Source organism: Lissotriton helveticus, chromosome 10 (assembly GCF_964261635.1).
Source record: "Lissotriton helveticus chromosome 10, aLisHel1.1, whole genome shotgun sequence".
Classification (NCBI taxonomy): Eukaryota; Metazoa; Chordata; class Amphibia; order Caudata; family Salamandridae; genus Lissotriton; species Lissotriton helveticus.
Window position 1 is genome coordinate 348,172,684 of NC_136071.1, and position 16,937 is coordinate 348,189,620.

Below are 16,937 nucleotides of genomic sequence, written 5' to 3' on the forward strand. Positions count from 1 at the left end.
TATCAAGAACATCATAGGAAAAAGAAAACCCTATTTTAGAAATAGTCTCCAAGGCTTCCATGGATGATTGTCGATCAACCAACCCGTGCATCACAAACCTTTAACTGCCAACTTACTGCATCATAAGGTAGAGCAGGGATAGGGATTGCCTGCATTTGAGGAAATATTCATGTCTACACTAGACACTGCTCCTTTACCCTAAAGGAAGAACTCACAAGAAAATAGCATCTAGAAGTATAAACTCTGAATTAGAGCAACACTCCAACTTGCTCAAACTCTTCAAAAAATTAAAGCATTCAAAATAAATAAGTAATCTACTCAAAAAGAGAAAACAAACTGCACTGAATACACTGGTTAAGAAAAAAAACATATAAGTGTGTAAATGTAACTGAACTCCCCAAAAGGGTATTTGTATTTGTATTTGTATTTGTATTTACATTTATAAAGCGTACAGCTACCCAACAGGGACTCCCGGCGCTGGACGTGTAGAGGCTGCAACAGCCAAACAGAAATAAAAGAATGAACTACAGAGGAAACAACAAAGAGGTCAAACAGAGTCACTAAAAGAGTCTTTAATTCATTATGGAAGGCCACCAAGGACTGACAGTTTCTGAGGTCAAGCGGAAGAGCATTCCAGAGCTTGGGGCCAAGACAAAGAGAAGGAGCGACCCTTCACACGGGTGAACCGAAACCTGGGAACAGAAAACAATGAAAGACTGGACGAGCGCAGTTGTTGAAACAGAACATAGAGTGTAAGTAGGCTTTGAATGTAAGAAGGAGCAAGGCCCCATTTGACGCGAAACATGTAGCAGAGGGACTTAATTCAATACGCTGACTGAATCTGACTCTAAGCCAGTGAAGTTGATGGAGTAGAGGAGAAGCGTGAATCTCAGCAGATGAAAAAGAAGATGGGCAGCAGCATTCTGGATGACCTGTCGCCGATGTAAAGAGGCTTTATCAACATCCAGAAAAAGGATGTTACCGTAGTCCAGTCTGGATGTCACCAGGGTCTGAAAAACAGTTTTCTGAGCTGCCTATGGGATCAACCAAAGGTATCACAAGAAGAAAGTAGCGGTTATTAGCTCACTACCACAGTCCTTAGGAGAACATAAAACGAAGCCCAAAAAGGACTAAGCTGTATATCAGAGAGAACTATAGTATAGAAATAGACTACAAAAGTAGTATTTCTGAAGAGCAATACAATAGCAAACCAATACGCCACGTAGAGTAAGTCACATACCCAACAAAGGTTATAACCTCTTGAGACTTGGCTATTCATCAGAGTAAAACGAAAGAATAAACCAGCTACACAGCTGTAAATACCATCCGGAGTTTAAAAAAGTTAAATCCGGAGACAAACCTTATTACATGCAAAAAGTAGTGCTTAACACTTCAACCCTACAAGACATAGCAGACGGAGGAGATAATCCTTAAACCTAAGAACCACAGCCATGAATACATAAGAAATTAACAAAAGACCCGATATGGTCAAATTACAAATGGCCAGCAATGAGGCCCTGTACTGCATAATCAGCATGGTAGTCAAATAAACAGGCTCCATCAAAAGGCAAACTTTTCAAACTCTCCCGACAATTATCAGGAAATATTGACTTGTGCAACCAAGCGGTCTATGGAGAGCAATTGATCGACCCATAGTTCTGCCAATAGACTCTCCTGTGTCCATTAGCGATTTAGTATTAAACTTTCCCACCTAACGACCATCCTGCACAAGCTGAGATACGCCCTGACCCCCTTCCGGAAGGGAAGGAAGCAGTTGGGTGACAGAGTCGCACAAGGTATAGGAAGCTCTACCTAACACATAAGATGTTTACAACGACCTCAAGGCCGAATTGATCAACGCAAAGATATTCCGGTCATACATCTCCAACCACCTAGACTCTCTACCTGGCGGAAGAAAAGGAGAAACCTCCAAACTTGGCGAAGCTGTAGTAGCTTGCACAACAAAGCCCTTAGCAGTAGGGTGTCGAGAAAGTCAAGCAGGGTATCCGAAGCAGGACGATGATGATGCAAAATGGCACGATCCATAGAGATATCTGCTTCTCGGCGAAATGGAGTTAATTTGAGTGGAGGGCTGCGGAGAACTGAGGAGTCTCGTTTGCATGATGGCTTCATTGATTAAACTGAGGCAGTAAGGCTGGAAGTCTGCCTTTCTTGCCTAACTTTGCTGGCCTTTCGTTTTCATGATGGTTCGTTGATTGGCTGAAGGCAGTAAGGCGGGAAGTCTGCCTTTTTTTCCCTTCTCTCTGCCTAATCTGCTGGTTTCTCTGGTCGGCTGCCTCTGCTCCCAGTGAACGCTCTGACAGTGTGATGTATGCGGTCCTGGGTTTCTGCTACCTTGGGGCTCTGGCGGCTTCATCTTCACAGGACTCGCTCATTTGGCTTGACGCTTTAAGTAGGACGTAAAGGAAAATTTCTGAGACATTTTCTGAGGCATTTGTAATATGAGACATTAACGTGAGTACACCGAGGGTGGCTGCCAGCAACTGATTTTACACCACAGACCAGCCTGCCATACCGGAGGGGGTAGAGGGAACCAGCGGGACTCCGAGGACCAGGAGTCTCCGCTGCCATCACCGCGCTCCTCCCCCTGAGGTCACACAGCTCTAATAACTGTGAGCTGGCCCCGCTGCATGGGACGCGCGCCCGGGCCAATGGCGGGCCCGTTTGAGTCCACTCTCTAACACCTGGCCTGAAAATCGGAAGTAACAAGTTGGCCGGTAAGTCCAGTATCTGATTTACCAACAGGGGGTTTGAACTGTTTATCAATTATCAGAGATGGCGATGGGTGTCACGAAGGACAAGACGAATTTGAAAAGCGGGGGCATGATGGGAACATTGGACTATTTTTTTACCAAAGCATCGAATGTCCTTGAGCAAGAAATAGCAGTCGCAGAACGGCGGCTATTGATGGGCACACTTGTCCACTCTCCCCAGCTGGGGGCTGCCTTCTTATCTGTTAACGTATCCGCACAGAGCCTGGCTTGCACCATTTCTTCCCCCCGCAGGGTGACAAACTCACTGGAAAGTACTCAGACACCCCTCGTAATAGATCCAAGGTCACCAGTTGAGTCATCACACCCGAAAACAAGGTCAATGACTGCCCACCCGTTAAGGATAAAAGATCTATCACCTAAGCCCAAAAGAGCAGTTAAAAAGAAACGGGACACGGGTAACTGTATGAAAAAGTCCTCCGCCAAATCAAGAAGAAGAAGGCTGGAGGAACCTGAATCTCAAACCCTGAGCCCACGTGAAGTCGAAGAAGAAGCGCCCACTGATGTGGAACTCATGATTGGTGATCCACAAAATGCTCGTCCCCACCATGAACAATGACTTTTGGATTAAAGTGGGGGTTGTGTTCTCTGATCTTTTGTCTCCCCTTATTGCGAGACTAGCTGCAATTGAAGCAAATTTATTGTCTTTATCTAATGCTTCTAATCAATCCCAGGGGGCGGTAGGAACTCAAAAGAGGGCTGGTGATAAATGTTTACCTGCGATTCCAACTGGTTTGGTTGGAGAGGGTCTGGCAGGGCTTGTTCCACGAGATTCCGGCGCTGAATTGTTAGGCCAGGAGGGCAGGTCAACGGGTGCAGGGACAATGGGGTGTGTAGTTGCTGCTCTCAATGCTAGCCAGGACCTAAACTCACGGCCAAAACCCGCACTAAGTAAGGTCCCTAACGCACTTTTACAGTTACAATGTCCAGGTAACTTAAAGCCCCTTCAAATCAATCTTCCACCAGACTCTAACCCCTATGTGGTGGTCTTAGCAGGGGTTCCTGCATTGACCAATGAGAAAGAGGAGTCGTATAGCTCTCTTAAGAACAAGGTTACAGACTGGCTCAATAAACACAGGCCCTTGCCACCAACTGTAACCAGTGAAATACTACTTGTTCGAAGGGTTTCTTGGCTGGGCAATAGGGCAAAGGATCTAAACGGGGATTGCGTGCTAATTAACTTCAGAGACACATGGACGGTGTCTCACATTTGTCATTGGGGTCAGTCTTGTACGAACACAGCTTTACTGACGCTCCCTTTGTCATACTACTATCCCCAGGGGCAAACTGGCATTAGCCAAGGCACTGAGCAACCCTGGAATCAGGTGAAGGGAGAAAGTGGTCCGGGGTGGCACAGAGACCTTCCAGGCCCACCGGCCATAATCCTACAAAATAGGTTTAGCAGCTTAGACCAGGTGGACTGACGGTGGCCCAATCAGGGGACCTCAAGGGGGGCAGCACATGACATTGTTATAGCTGATATGACATTGGCTGGTCTCCCAGACAAAAGGAAAATAGGTAGCACTAACATGCCAAGGATGGTGGGCGGATGTGGGGAGCCTACACCAACACTATTGCTTAATAACAGGAGCCCCACTGGTAGTTGCAATAAGCCCTGTGTTTCTGCAGTTGAGGTCATCAACACATCCCCGCCCCCTGTGTACCCAGTGGCAGGACTAACATGGGAAGCATGATCTCACTCAGGGAAAACGCTGAGGGCCCAGGGCCAAATTCACTTAAAATATCATGGAATCTGTCGGGCTCCCCAGCAAATTGACCTGCCCTGATTGGGGCTCTTTTGTGGACGAAAGTGACGTCTGTCTCTTTCAGGAGACATGGGCACTCACCGAGTTACACCGGATAGGCTTTGTTACATTTTCGGTCCCGGTTGCCTGGGGCGGGAGAGGCCGCCCGTCCGGGGGCCTCACTATTTGGGTGGGTACTCACCATGGTTGTACAATTAAGGTTTTGAATACTAACTCGATAGATATTCAGTGTGTGGTCCTTACTTGGCCAGACACATCAAAAATTGCACTGATTAATGTATATTCTCGCCCCGTAAGCCCAACTAGTGAGTCCAGTACAATTGAGGACCTTTTCCTCTTTATTCCAACAATTTCGACTGGTACCCAATTGTTGGTAGGCGGTGATTTGAACTGTCATTATGAACCCCTTAAAGGCTTAAAGGATGATGCACTTATTGCAGAGGACGAGCACTGGTCCATACCTGCAATCCAGGCTCCCTCAACAAAGGCTTGGACCCCGTTAACTATTCAAATTCTGTCACTCACTTTAAACCATTCCTTACGGGCTTGTAACAGTCGTACTCCTTCTGACACCCCAGCTAAATATACCTATAATAAACCGGGACAGATGTCTCTTCATGATTATATACTGGTGGAAACAAGACTGTGGCCTTTGGTCATTGATTTTAATGTTGTTACAAGTGCAGGCAGTGACCATAATGCTCTTATTTTAAAACTGGGTCTACCCTACAGCTGTGGAAGCGTTGATGCATCTTCTGAAGGGAACGACAGTAATCTCACCGTCTCTAATAACAGACGTAGAGTTAGCTGGCATAAATTAGTCGAACATCCGGAATTACTAGGGAATCTCTGCAATTCAATTCTCCCATGTTCAATGAGCTCGCAATACTAACTGGCCAACCTTCATCCCAAGATTATCTATCTCAATTAGAGGAACTTAACAATAGGGTCTCTCTAACTTTGGCCGAGCTACTGAATCCACGGGTAACTGGGAGGACCAAAAGGGCTTCACACTGTTCTTGGTACACGGCAGCCTAAAGGCGGGCGAAACAAGAGCTTTTGTTGGCCATCAAGGATAATGACAGAACAAAAATTAAAATTAAGAGGGTAGATTACAAGAGGATAGTCAACTGTGCCAAGGAAGAATGGGACCATGAAAAATGGTCCAGTCTTTCATTGGCACTTGAAGTTAAGGACTTCCGTAAATTCTGGAACATAGTAAATAATGGTAGTGGTGAGTTGAAAGCAGCAACCGAATATAGCCCCTGAAGCCTGGGAAGGGCACTATCGGGTTTTATATTCTCCCGAGGGTCTCACCAATCCCACAGTGGATTCAGCGGTTCAGGCCGCTGTATTATCCCACCCTGAGACGACCGAGTTTACGGTGCAAGAAGTTTGTAATGCAATCTCCAAACTTGCCACTGGGAAAGCCCCGGGCCTGGACTAACTTCCAGGGGATCTCTTTAGGCAGGAGCCGGGAATCTGGAGTCCTTCCTTCCAGATTATGTTTAACGCGATTCTGAGAGGCATGACGGTTCCCTGTACTTGGCTGGGCGCAGAGATAGTGCCCATATTTAAAAAGGGCTCACCTCTGCTCCCATCCAACTACAGACCAATCAGCCTCATCGACGTCCCCCAGAAGATTTTTGCCAGACTCATACTGGACCAGATCCAGGATTGGATGGATGAGTCGGCAACTCTCAGTCCCTATCAGGCGGGGTTTAGAAAGAATACCTCCACTGTGTACCAAATTTTCCAGCTCCAACTTCTATATTGGAAAACAGTGAGAATAGAGGGTGGCAGCCTCTATACGGTATTTGTAGACCTCCGCTCCGCCTTTGACCTTGTCCCCAGGGCCAAACTTTGGGCCGTCCTTCTTGATCTTGGCATACCCACACACCTTCTGATGGTCTTGATGAGGCTCCACCAGGTGAACTTTGGGCAGGTCAGGTGTGGGAAAAATGGCTCACTTTCATCTAGATTTCCCGTTGACATGGGGGTAAGACAGGGCTGTGTCCTTGCACCGACCCTGTTCTGCCTCTATGTCAATGGAGTGATCAAGCATCTTAATGGAGTCCCCCACAACGGTGCCCCAAAGTTGGCCAGCAACAGGGTACCGGCAATTATGTTTGCCGATGATACCCTTTTGCTGTCCAAAAGCCCTATGGGGATCCAGAGAATACTGGATGGTTTCCAGGATTTTTGCACCATTCGAGGCCTGGAGATCAATTCTTTTAAAACTAAATTTATGATTTTCAATCCTCCACGAATGACCAGGGTGAACCCCAGCTTAGGGCCGATACTCTTGGAAAGGGTCAGTATATTTGATTATCTTGGGGTCACACTAAATGAAAATCTTACCTGGGGCCCGCTGCAGGTAAAATCCCAGTTAAAACGGGCCCAACTTTCAGGCGGTATCCTCAAAGCATCTAATAAATCTACAATCAAACCTCTGAGACCACCTATTGAGATCTATAAGGCAAAAGCTAGGGGTGCTATTATGTATGGGGGCGAACTGTGGGGCTACTCACTGAGGTTCGAAATCACCACGACCGAAAACAAATTCCTAAGAGGGCTATTAGCTCTTCCATCGAGTACACCACTCCTTCCCCTAAGGCTCGACCTGGGTATAAGACCAATACACGAAGAGCTAGCACTCAAACTCTTGAGATTTTGGCGCAGACTCTGGGTTACCCCGGAGCTGCTACATTATAGAGATGAACTCAAGGAGATTTTGTCTTTTCCCGGCTCGGGGAAATTCCCCTGGCTTGCTTACATAAAGAAAGAATTCATACGGTTAAATCTGCCATTGAAAACGAGTTGCATGTGCTATTTTTTTGCCCAGGTTACTCTAAGGCCAGGAACTATTGGCTGGTTCCCCTATGCAAAAACCTGGGCCTTCGAAGATGCATTCAGGCATTCAGAATTTTAAAAACTGACACAACTGGATCAACTGTATTTGCCGTTTCAAATTTTTTGGCTGCTATGTGGTTTAAGCGCAGGTCATTGATTGAACGCACTTAATCCTCTACTCTTAGCCCATGGCATATTGTCTTTTTACATGTTCTTATATGTTAGATGATATTATTTATTGTTTTAATATTTTTTAACTACGGCTGATACCTATGTAATCTGTATAACCCTTTTGTGTCGTTAAATTTTGCTGCAATTGCCTCTTACATAATGAATTTATACTGTCATTAATACTACAATGTTTTTTAATCACTATATTCTTTTATGGCACAATGCCGAAATAAAGATCTTTTGAATTGATATCTGATATCGACCTTGCCCAAGTACCCAGGAGAATGTCGTACAGAGACTCTACATAAGGTAATAAAGGTTCAACGCCTATGCCACCCTGATGAAGCAGATACAATCAGATGACAAAGTCACTCGACGGAAGGTGCAATTTTAGTATTCCAGCAGCTCTCTTAATAGCTTCAGCGAAAGCTGCACTAGCCTCCGTCGCTGTGGTGTGGCGCAGCGGCCAGGGCAACTGACGCAGCGGCCAGGGCAACTGACACCGGAACCCGGGGACTCAGGGTTTGTTCCCCGGTGCCGGCGGCAGATCAGCCTAGCACCATGTGACTCTGGGCAATTGCTTGCTTAATCTTCCTGAGGGCCCCCAGCGCCTTGACACCTTTGGGTAATTGTTTGCGCTTTACAAATACTGGACATTTACATTTATTCATGGCAGAGAAAGCAGATCATAATTAGGAGACGGTTGCAGACGACTATCTCCACCAAATGTCGCCCAAGAACCTCCTACCTAAGGCTGACCAGGATCAACCAAGCAGTTGACGTCCCCAGTGTCTGCAGAATCTTCCTGCAATACTGGAGAAATAGCAACATAACCAGCCTCATCCTCAATTTGTAAAGGAGAAGGTGCAGGAACTGCAGTGGCTATAAGCAGTGTCGTATCGACATGCACCCTGAATGGTGTCTCCAGCGTTGACTGGAGTTGTGCCCACCTCATCAGACACCACCAACATCACAACAGGAAGCCTCACCGGGCTGGGTCCAGACGTTGGAATGACTCAAGGTACAGAGTCAAGGTCTTCGACCAGTGCAGAGGGCGAACTAGTAAGTGTGCTCCCAATCAGAGTCCCTTCCATCTCACCTTTTTGGGGACTAAAGGCGCACCAGGGGGAGTTGTAGACCCAAAGAAGGATTCCAGTGCATGAAAATATGCCTGCATTTGGGTCATAGTCACCCCGGCTCCAGGAGAAGGAGGGAGACTCTGGGTCAACTCCTGAGCTACATCCACCGGTAAGGAACGGGAGGAACCAGCAACGATGTCATGACTCCGTGAGGACAGGAGACCTCAGTGACCTCGATCCCTTCTGATGGGATTTCTGCAACTTGGAAAAGTGACGCCTTCGGGAACGGCTCCTTGAACGTCCCGAGCAGAAACTTCAGAGCAGGAAGGAGATCGACGTCTGTAGGAAAGTAGGATCTGCTTTAATGGTTCCCTCCACTTTTTGCCTAGTGTAATGCTGTTTCTGACTAGTCTGACTGGGATCCTGCTAATCAGGACCCCAGTCTCTTTGCTTTCTCCCCATAATTGGTAAGATAAGTACTTAGGTACATCCCAGAATGGACACTGGTGTACCCTTATCAGTCCCTAGCATATGGTACTAAGGTCCAAGGGCACCCATGAGGGACCACTCAAACTGTAACTACAGGTCTGCCTTTGCAGCCTGTGTAAGCTGGTGCTAGCACCACTTATGAAAGATATAGGTTTACCTATATCTAAGGCCACTGCACTTAAATCATATAGGTCACCCCTAGAGCTGGCCTTTCAGTCCTCAAGGCAGTGTGCTCGTCTCTAAGTGTGAGGGAGCCCCTGCATAAGCAGGACACCCCTAAAGGCTAAGGAGTCCATTCTCCAGGTTGTGAGACAGCAATGTAACATATAGAGGGGCCCCACGTCATTACGTGATGACCATCTCGAAACTGGCTGAAACAAATCCTATCATGTTTGGTATCAAATGTTGGAATCATACGACCATAAATGGTGTGGAAGGTATGATTCCATGCACTGTAAAGCTCCTCCAGGAGGCCCTCTATGCTCCAAGTACCAGTCTTCTAGACCCGGACAGCAGAACATGGATGCCGCCGAACAGAGACATGTTTCTGCCCTCCTGCTGCTGAGACAAGCTTGAACAGGGGAAGGCAGAACAATGGATATCCTGTCACAGGGCGGTGTACCCACCTCCCAGACAGGGTTTAGTGTATTGGGGCCTGGTGAGAGCGCTTGCCAGCACCACTCAATCTGCTTGAAGGGCACATTTGATGCCCTCCTTGCTTACTCCAGTTCAAACCAGCTCAGGGAGCCGTTGGCTCCTGCTCTGGTGCGAAACTGGACAAAGGACATGGGAGTATCCTCCTCACTGTCCGACCCCTCCCCTGGGAGGGAACCCTAAATCGCCCCAACCCTTTCCTTAGGGTACGTAAGGGCTTACCTGAGGGGAGTCTCTAGATTCATCGTGGGCCAACATTCATTTCAAGACACCACTTCTTCTTCGACCGTCTGGGCACTCTGGACTTCGCTTTCGGCATCAAGACTGCAACTTGGAAGACTCCTGCTGCTCCTGGTCTCGCCGTACTAGTCTCCTGCACCGTCCGTGCCTATGCTTCATACAGGAACCTTCCAAGCCCTGTGGACATCCAAGACACCTGAAAGAATCTCCCTTGAAGTGAAGGAGTCACCTCCCTGCATCTGCAGGCACGCAACTAATCTGACCAATTTGTTGATCCTGGGCTCCCCCGGACTCTGAAAGGCTCAGCAACACAGGTGGTGGTTCTTCACATCCCTCGAGGCCTGCCCTGTCATCTAACAAAGTTTGAGGTCAGTATCCCTCGTCGGAGATGCAGGAACCGAACCCCTGTGTACCACATAGACTTGCAGTTGCAAAGGCTTGTTGGCTTCATCCCACCTAGATCTTCGGGCTCCAAGTAGCCCCAACCTCAAGCATCTCCTGTGACCAAGCTCTTCGTCCTCACTGCATCACTTGCACCGTGGGTCTGCATCTTTGGTGAGCTGCTCAAGGTCCTCTTGCGACTCCAGTGTCTCCGGACTGTGGGTCCTCTTGAGGGTCTCCTTTGATTTCTGCGGGATCCCCTGATTGCTCGGGGCCAGTCCTGACTCCCCTGCTTGTCGTGAGTCACCTGGACCTTGCTGGTTCCAACACTGTAACTTCTTCACTTTCCACATGGGTTCCAGTTGCAAAGGCTTGTTGGTGCTTTGGATGGACACCAACCCCTCAACTCTCGACATCCAATGTAGGACAGCTCTTGCATAGCTCCTGGTCTTCCACAGCGTTGCCTGGTCCGCACAGCTGCAGTTTCAAGGTCACGGTCAACGGTCCTGCAACACTCTACTTCGGTGGGAATTCGTCTTCCGGGCCTCCTGGTCACTTCCAAGCAGTATAGACTCTGTCGCCTCTGCTTGCAATTACTTCTCATCCTGAATCCACCGGACACTTTTACCTCCTCCAGCAGTGGCATCTTCCTGAAGTCCTCCATTGAGTACAACAGTGGTTTCAGACACCACTTCACACCTATGCAGTCGGCTTCCCTGGTGTAGGTATCCTGGTTCCTAGGGTATCCACGGGTGGGGTAGCTCTCCAACCTTCTGCTTTCCACGAGGTTTCTTCAGGGTCCACTGGGAAGGGTACTGCTTTAAAATTGCAACCGCGACTTACCCATTGACTTGTATGCTTGTATGGAGTTGCGGTCGTGTCCCCACTCTGAACACGGCCTCCGTGGGGTTCCTGGTTTCTTATCTGGGGTGGTTACTTGAGTTCCTGGCACTTCTACGTCTTCTGGGTATAGTCTTGACTAGAGTCGTGGTTCGCATACCACTACTTTAGTATATGGTTTGGTCTCCCCTTGTGACCAATGTGTATTTCGTGCTACTTACCTGTTTCTATTGAAAAGTATTGTGTACGTTGTGTACATCTCGAGAGTCTTATAATAAATACATATTTTTATAAATACGTGTGGTTCTTTCTCACAACCTATACATATGAGATTATGTTCTGGTACAACAAGCTGTCTGAAGGCTGCTTTCCAAAGCTACCACTTAAAGAGCTTTCTAAGGTTGTCTAAGACCACTAAAATCACCATAATAGTTGTCTGCATTGGTGCAGGGTGCATACTTACGTAAATGTGTATCATATACCCAGCCAGCTTCTCACAATGTTGCATAGACTCCGATCAGGAGGGCTGCGCTTTCAGCAACTTCATTCACCTTTCCTGCCAGGACGTAGGCTTCAGCCTCTTACAGGAGTCCCACTCCTCGGAGTCGTGGTGCTTTCCTAAGCACCACTTACAGATGGAATGCAGATCCGTAGCCGACATCTGTCGAGTACAGGTTTTGCAAGTCTTAAAACCCAAAGGCATAGGCACATTGTTCCCTGACTCAAAAAGGCTGCGAAGTAGGCCAAAAACAGAAGGCCTGAGGAATCGCCTCTTCGTTTCAGTGTTGCAGCCCGGAAAAATAAAAACTGATGTCGCGCGCCAGAGGGGACTTGTATGGCTCCACTGACGTCATATCCGAAGACAACGTCAACGTCCCCCGACACGCAGAGGTACTACTGAACAATTTCCGGATCCAGTCTAGCACCTGGGAGGAATTCAAAGTTAAGAAATCTGCAGCTAGATGTCTCTATCAGATACTCCTGTATTCAGTGAAGCCATCATGATGCTGTGGAACTTGAGTTGTCAAGTTCCCAGTTCACGTACTCTCTATGGCTTCACTTGCACTTACAATATTAGGAAATGGTGCCCAATATTGTAGGGGCATATCTGCTCATGCACATATGCCCTCGCCTGTAGTATAGTGCACCATGCCTTAGGGATGAGATGCCTTCTAGAGGAATGACTTAACTATGCTGCCAGACAGTACTAGTTGGCATGGCTCTCGGGCAGGATGCCATGTCGACTTTGTCGTTTTCTCCCTCACAGGGGTATGTAAGCTGCAAAGGCAGTGGCATAGTCGCAGTGAGGGGAGTCCCAAGGGGCCCTCTTCAGCTCTCAAGCCCTAGGTAACCAGGGTACCAGTTACTAGAGACTTACAAGGGGCATAAGTACCAACTTGGAGTTTGTTTTAGGGAAGGAGCACAGGCTACCTGGTTGGCAGGGAACTTGTGCACTACGTTTGCAACCACATCAAAACCAGGCAAAAAGGGGGGGGGCTAACCATGCAAAAGAGGCACTTTCTCACTAGTGAGTCCCGTCAAATGGCATATCCATGATGGACAACTGGACATTGCCTGAAAAATCATTACAACGCAGTCAAGTGTGGCAGCGCACGGCGACACTTGTACCAATAGCCCACCTGATTGAATTGGTAATGCCCAAGCCACAGCAAATTGTGAACTTTTCTGTATCATTACCATCCTGTATAGCTTTGGCGAGAACAGGTCAGAGATTTCCAGGAACACTTACGAGGACTGGAGCAACAGAATCCCAAGTAGCGTGGGATTAGCACCCCAGGAGGCAGCTGGCATTTACAGATTGAAGCGCCAGCCTGGTGGATGAGAAGACTCTCTTTCCAAACGTCTCACTCATTTTGGCTGCTTAATGGGGGAGGGTGGGTAGACAATACAATAGGTACCTCACATTCTGCCGTCGATAGAGTTGGCATTGTCCCAGGAATCGGAACTAGGGTGGGAGGTGACCCTGTGATGGGCTCGGAGGGGCCAACCGGCACAAGGATGAACCCTCAGTCAGTATTGTACATTGAGGGCCTCTCGGCTTCATGGGGCGCGAAGGTGCATCAGAGTGAGTAGGCAAGGATCCCTAGAGACCAAGAATGGCCTTGCAGAACTCTTAGATCTGTTTAGGCGTGGCGGAGGGTGGCAGGGGCAGAGTCTCCCTTAGACTTCTTGTGCTTTTTCTTCGATTTACCTGACGACTTTGAACAAGATGAAGACAGTCCCCTGGAACAATTTCTGTGACATCTAGAACGAGACTGAACTTTAGACTGAGTAGCCCAATCACAGAGTCTTCTTGGGCTTGTTGATGAAGAGTTTCGCCTCTGGATACCTGACGCGCATCCACTCAGGCATTAGTGGTCGTCACTAAACCCCATGCACCACAGATAAACCGGATGAGGGTTTGTCACAGACGTTTGTGTCAGTCCCTACAAGGATTAAAACCTGTTTTGAGGGGTAACATCTCCCTTGCACACTGTGAAAATTTTGAGCTAACAGGAGTCTCAAAGAGACAAGAGGTAGCTCTAGATTCGCATGGCGTGAAAAGAATGGAACAGATCTCAGTGCATAGGAGTGGTGCCTATATTTAGTCCATATGTCATTTACGGAGTGGAACAGCATCAGTGCAGAGCCATACGGCGCCACTTTCCAGTGCACAGAGGTACTGTTGAAAATGTTAGGGATTCAGTTTGACAACTGGGGAATATTCGAAAGTCCCAATTTGAAGCTTTGCATAACCAGGTTCCAAGTTAACTCTCCAGGATCTACTAGCCAAAACCTTTCTGTCATTTATCCATAGACTGAAAACAAATGTAGCACTCAACATACAAGAATGTTCACTATAGAATTACTAACACCCCTCAAACTTGATAAAGACTTCCAGAGTGGCCTAAAGTCTCACCATTTCTGCTATATTTTGAACTAAGATATTTCCTGCACATTCTGAGACTTTGCCTATGGATCTTAGTCCTAGGAGATTCCGAACACTGGACACACCTCTCTATCAATCAATGGCAGGTGCTTGACCTTATTGGTCTACCCAAAGCTTTTTCATCTTGTCAATTGCAACCATCTGTTGCTTTGCAGCATTCCAGTGAAGTGGTGGTGACACTATGCCCGGCTCTTTATCATTTAAAGCTGCCTCATAAACAAATAAATTGAAACAAATGTTTTGCCTTAACACAAGCCTTGTTGGTATAATTATTACTTAAGAGATATGTGGTGCGCACAGCTACCCCAACGGGTTTCCCGGGTGGGTAGAAGCAGATAGGCTGTCCCGTGATCAGTCATTAGAATAACCAAGATTTCAGATTTTTGCGAAAAGCAAGTAGGGAATTACAATTCCTTAAGTCGGCAGGCAAGGTATTCCACAGTTTGCGGCCTAGATAGGTAAAGGAGCGACCACTCATACGGGTGAGACGAAATCTAAGTATGGAAAACAGCGCCTGACTTGAAGATCTCAGTGGGTGAGTAAGGAGTCACCAGTAACTGAATGTATCGTGGTGCTAGGCCATGAATGGCCTTAAACCCGATGTGTTTAGATACCTTGAGCCAGTGCAGTTCCTGAAATAGGGGGGTAACTGAGGCCCTCGAAGGTAAGCGAAAGAGTAGCTGAGCACAGCATTTTGAACCATCTGTAAACGGAGTATCAAGGTCTTATCAGCCCCTAGGTACAGCGCATTGCCATAGTTCAGTCTGGATATGACCAACACCTGAATGACAGTTCTTTGGGCTGCTAAGGGAATTAACTAGATAATTTTGTTTTTGCCATTTAAGGGTTGAAAATGAGATGGCAGTGACCTTGATTATATGTTGTTTCAGTGAGAGCTTATCAATTATGATGAAACACAAATTTTTCGCTCTGGTGGACAGGGTAAGCATAGGTCCTAAAGAGTCTGGCCAGTGTCTGGGGCCCCAAAGGGAGGCGTTGTTACCCAAGACCAAAACCTCATTTATCCATAATAAAATGTTCCTCAGACCCAGGTTCAGCAAAGACGTATCATGGTGCTGAGCCGATGATAGAGAGAAGATGATTTGTGTGTCATCGGCGTATGAGAAATGGGTAAGCCTGCATTTCTTTATTAATTCCGCTAATGGTTGGACGTAGATGTTAGAGAGCACAGGGCTCATAATAGAACCCTGTGGAACACCAGTGGTCAAGGTTAAAGGCTTTGGATCTTAAGTAGGCGGAAGAGACCTGAAAGAAGTGGTAACTCAGGAAAGAAACAAGTCATGTCAAGGCTGAGCCTTAAAGGCCCAGTGTCTCAAGTCGGCCAGTCAGAATGGCATGAGACAGTATTGGAGGCTGTGCTCAGATCAAGCAGAATGAGCACGGCTGTTCTTCCCGAATCAAATGCTGCCTGAGACTTTGATTTACGCCAAGAAGAGCAGACTCTGTACTGAGCGCCGTGCTGTGCACCGCCCTAAAGCCAGACATTGATCGATGGAGGAGCGAGTAGGTCTCAATGAATGTTGAGAGTTGGGCATTAACAATTTCTCCAAACTTTGGAAAAAACTGGGAGAAGGGAGCTAGGGCGGCAGTTCGATCAACAAGTGGGATCAAGATTGGCTTTTTTTTTTTTAAGGGAAAGATCCATGCTTCCACCTCTGAGGTGTGATCCCCTCTCTCAGTGAGGTGTTAAGGATCTCTACAGTCATATTTAGAACAGAGGCATCCAATAGTCTCAGCTTAGCAGGGAGGAGCGTGTCCAGCGGAGATCCAGACTTGATGGAGTCCAAGGCCATCAAGAAAGATGGAAAATCCATAAGTGGCCGTGCGCTGACTTTAACAGCATCTGAGCTTCCGGCTCGATTGCTCGAGGAGTTGCCTTCACTGAGAGAGTGGCAAATGGATCCAAATGTAAGTTGGAGTCAATGTTCAAAGATTCTTCAGCTGGTTGTAGGTGTAGTTTGTCCACCTTTTGCACGCCAAAAACAGCGAACTCGTCGTACTTGCTTTAGGAAAGATGCTGCTGGCGTCTGATAGTTGCTTTACTACCGTAGAGTATTTTCTGGCAGTGTTAGGCGGTGGTAATTTGTTCAGTATAAAAAGTGGCACGTGCTGATTTGCAAAGAGTATGATATCTTTTTAAGTCCACCACATTGTCAGATTTAGCCTCTTCTCATAACTTTTCCTCCAATGTCTAGGATTTTACAATGCTTTTTTTCTGATCGGAGTATGTCAGTGAACCATGGAGCCGGAGGATGAGTTCTGCCGGAAAGTTTGGTGATAGGTGGCAAGATAATACCAAAAGCCTCATTGAGCCATTGATGAATGTAGGTTTGGTCCAGATCAGACTGTATTGAAAATGTGGGCTTAGTGGTAATAAGTTGCTCGTTTAATGTATGAAAACAAGCCCTACTGAATATGGAAAGGGGCTTTACTGGAGGATTCGTGAAACTAAGTATTAATATATGTTTATTAGCTTCCTTTAAAAAATTGTACCAGTTTCAATTTGAACAACAGTCAAATAAACAAATTAAGCTATAAAACACTGAATGCTCCGAAACGGCATTTAGTATCATACATGCGCAGAGGTATTCAATGTTTGAGGATAGTATAGGATAGTAATGTAAATCTTGTGAAGCACAGTGATGTAATCATGGCAATATTTCAGAAACAAAGACATAGAAATCATATCTTGTGGAGATGC

The 16,937-nt window shown here is 47.0% G+C and overlaps 1 protein-coding gene across 1 annotated transcript in view; it reads right to left on the minus strand.

Annotated features, from left to right (window-relative positions):
* The window catches only part of PTPN23 (protein tyrosine phosphatase non-receptor type 23), a 663,560-nt gene that overhangs the window by 14,126 nt on the left and 632,497 nt on the right, over positions 1 to 16,937 (minus strand). The gene's annotated exons all lie outside the window — the stretch shown is intronic.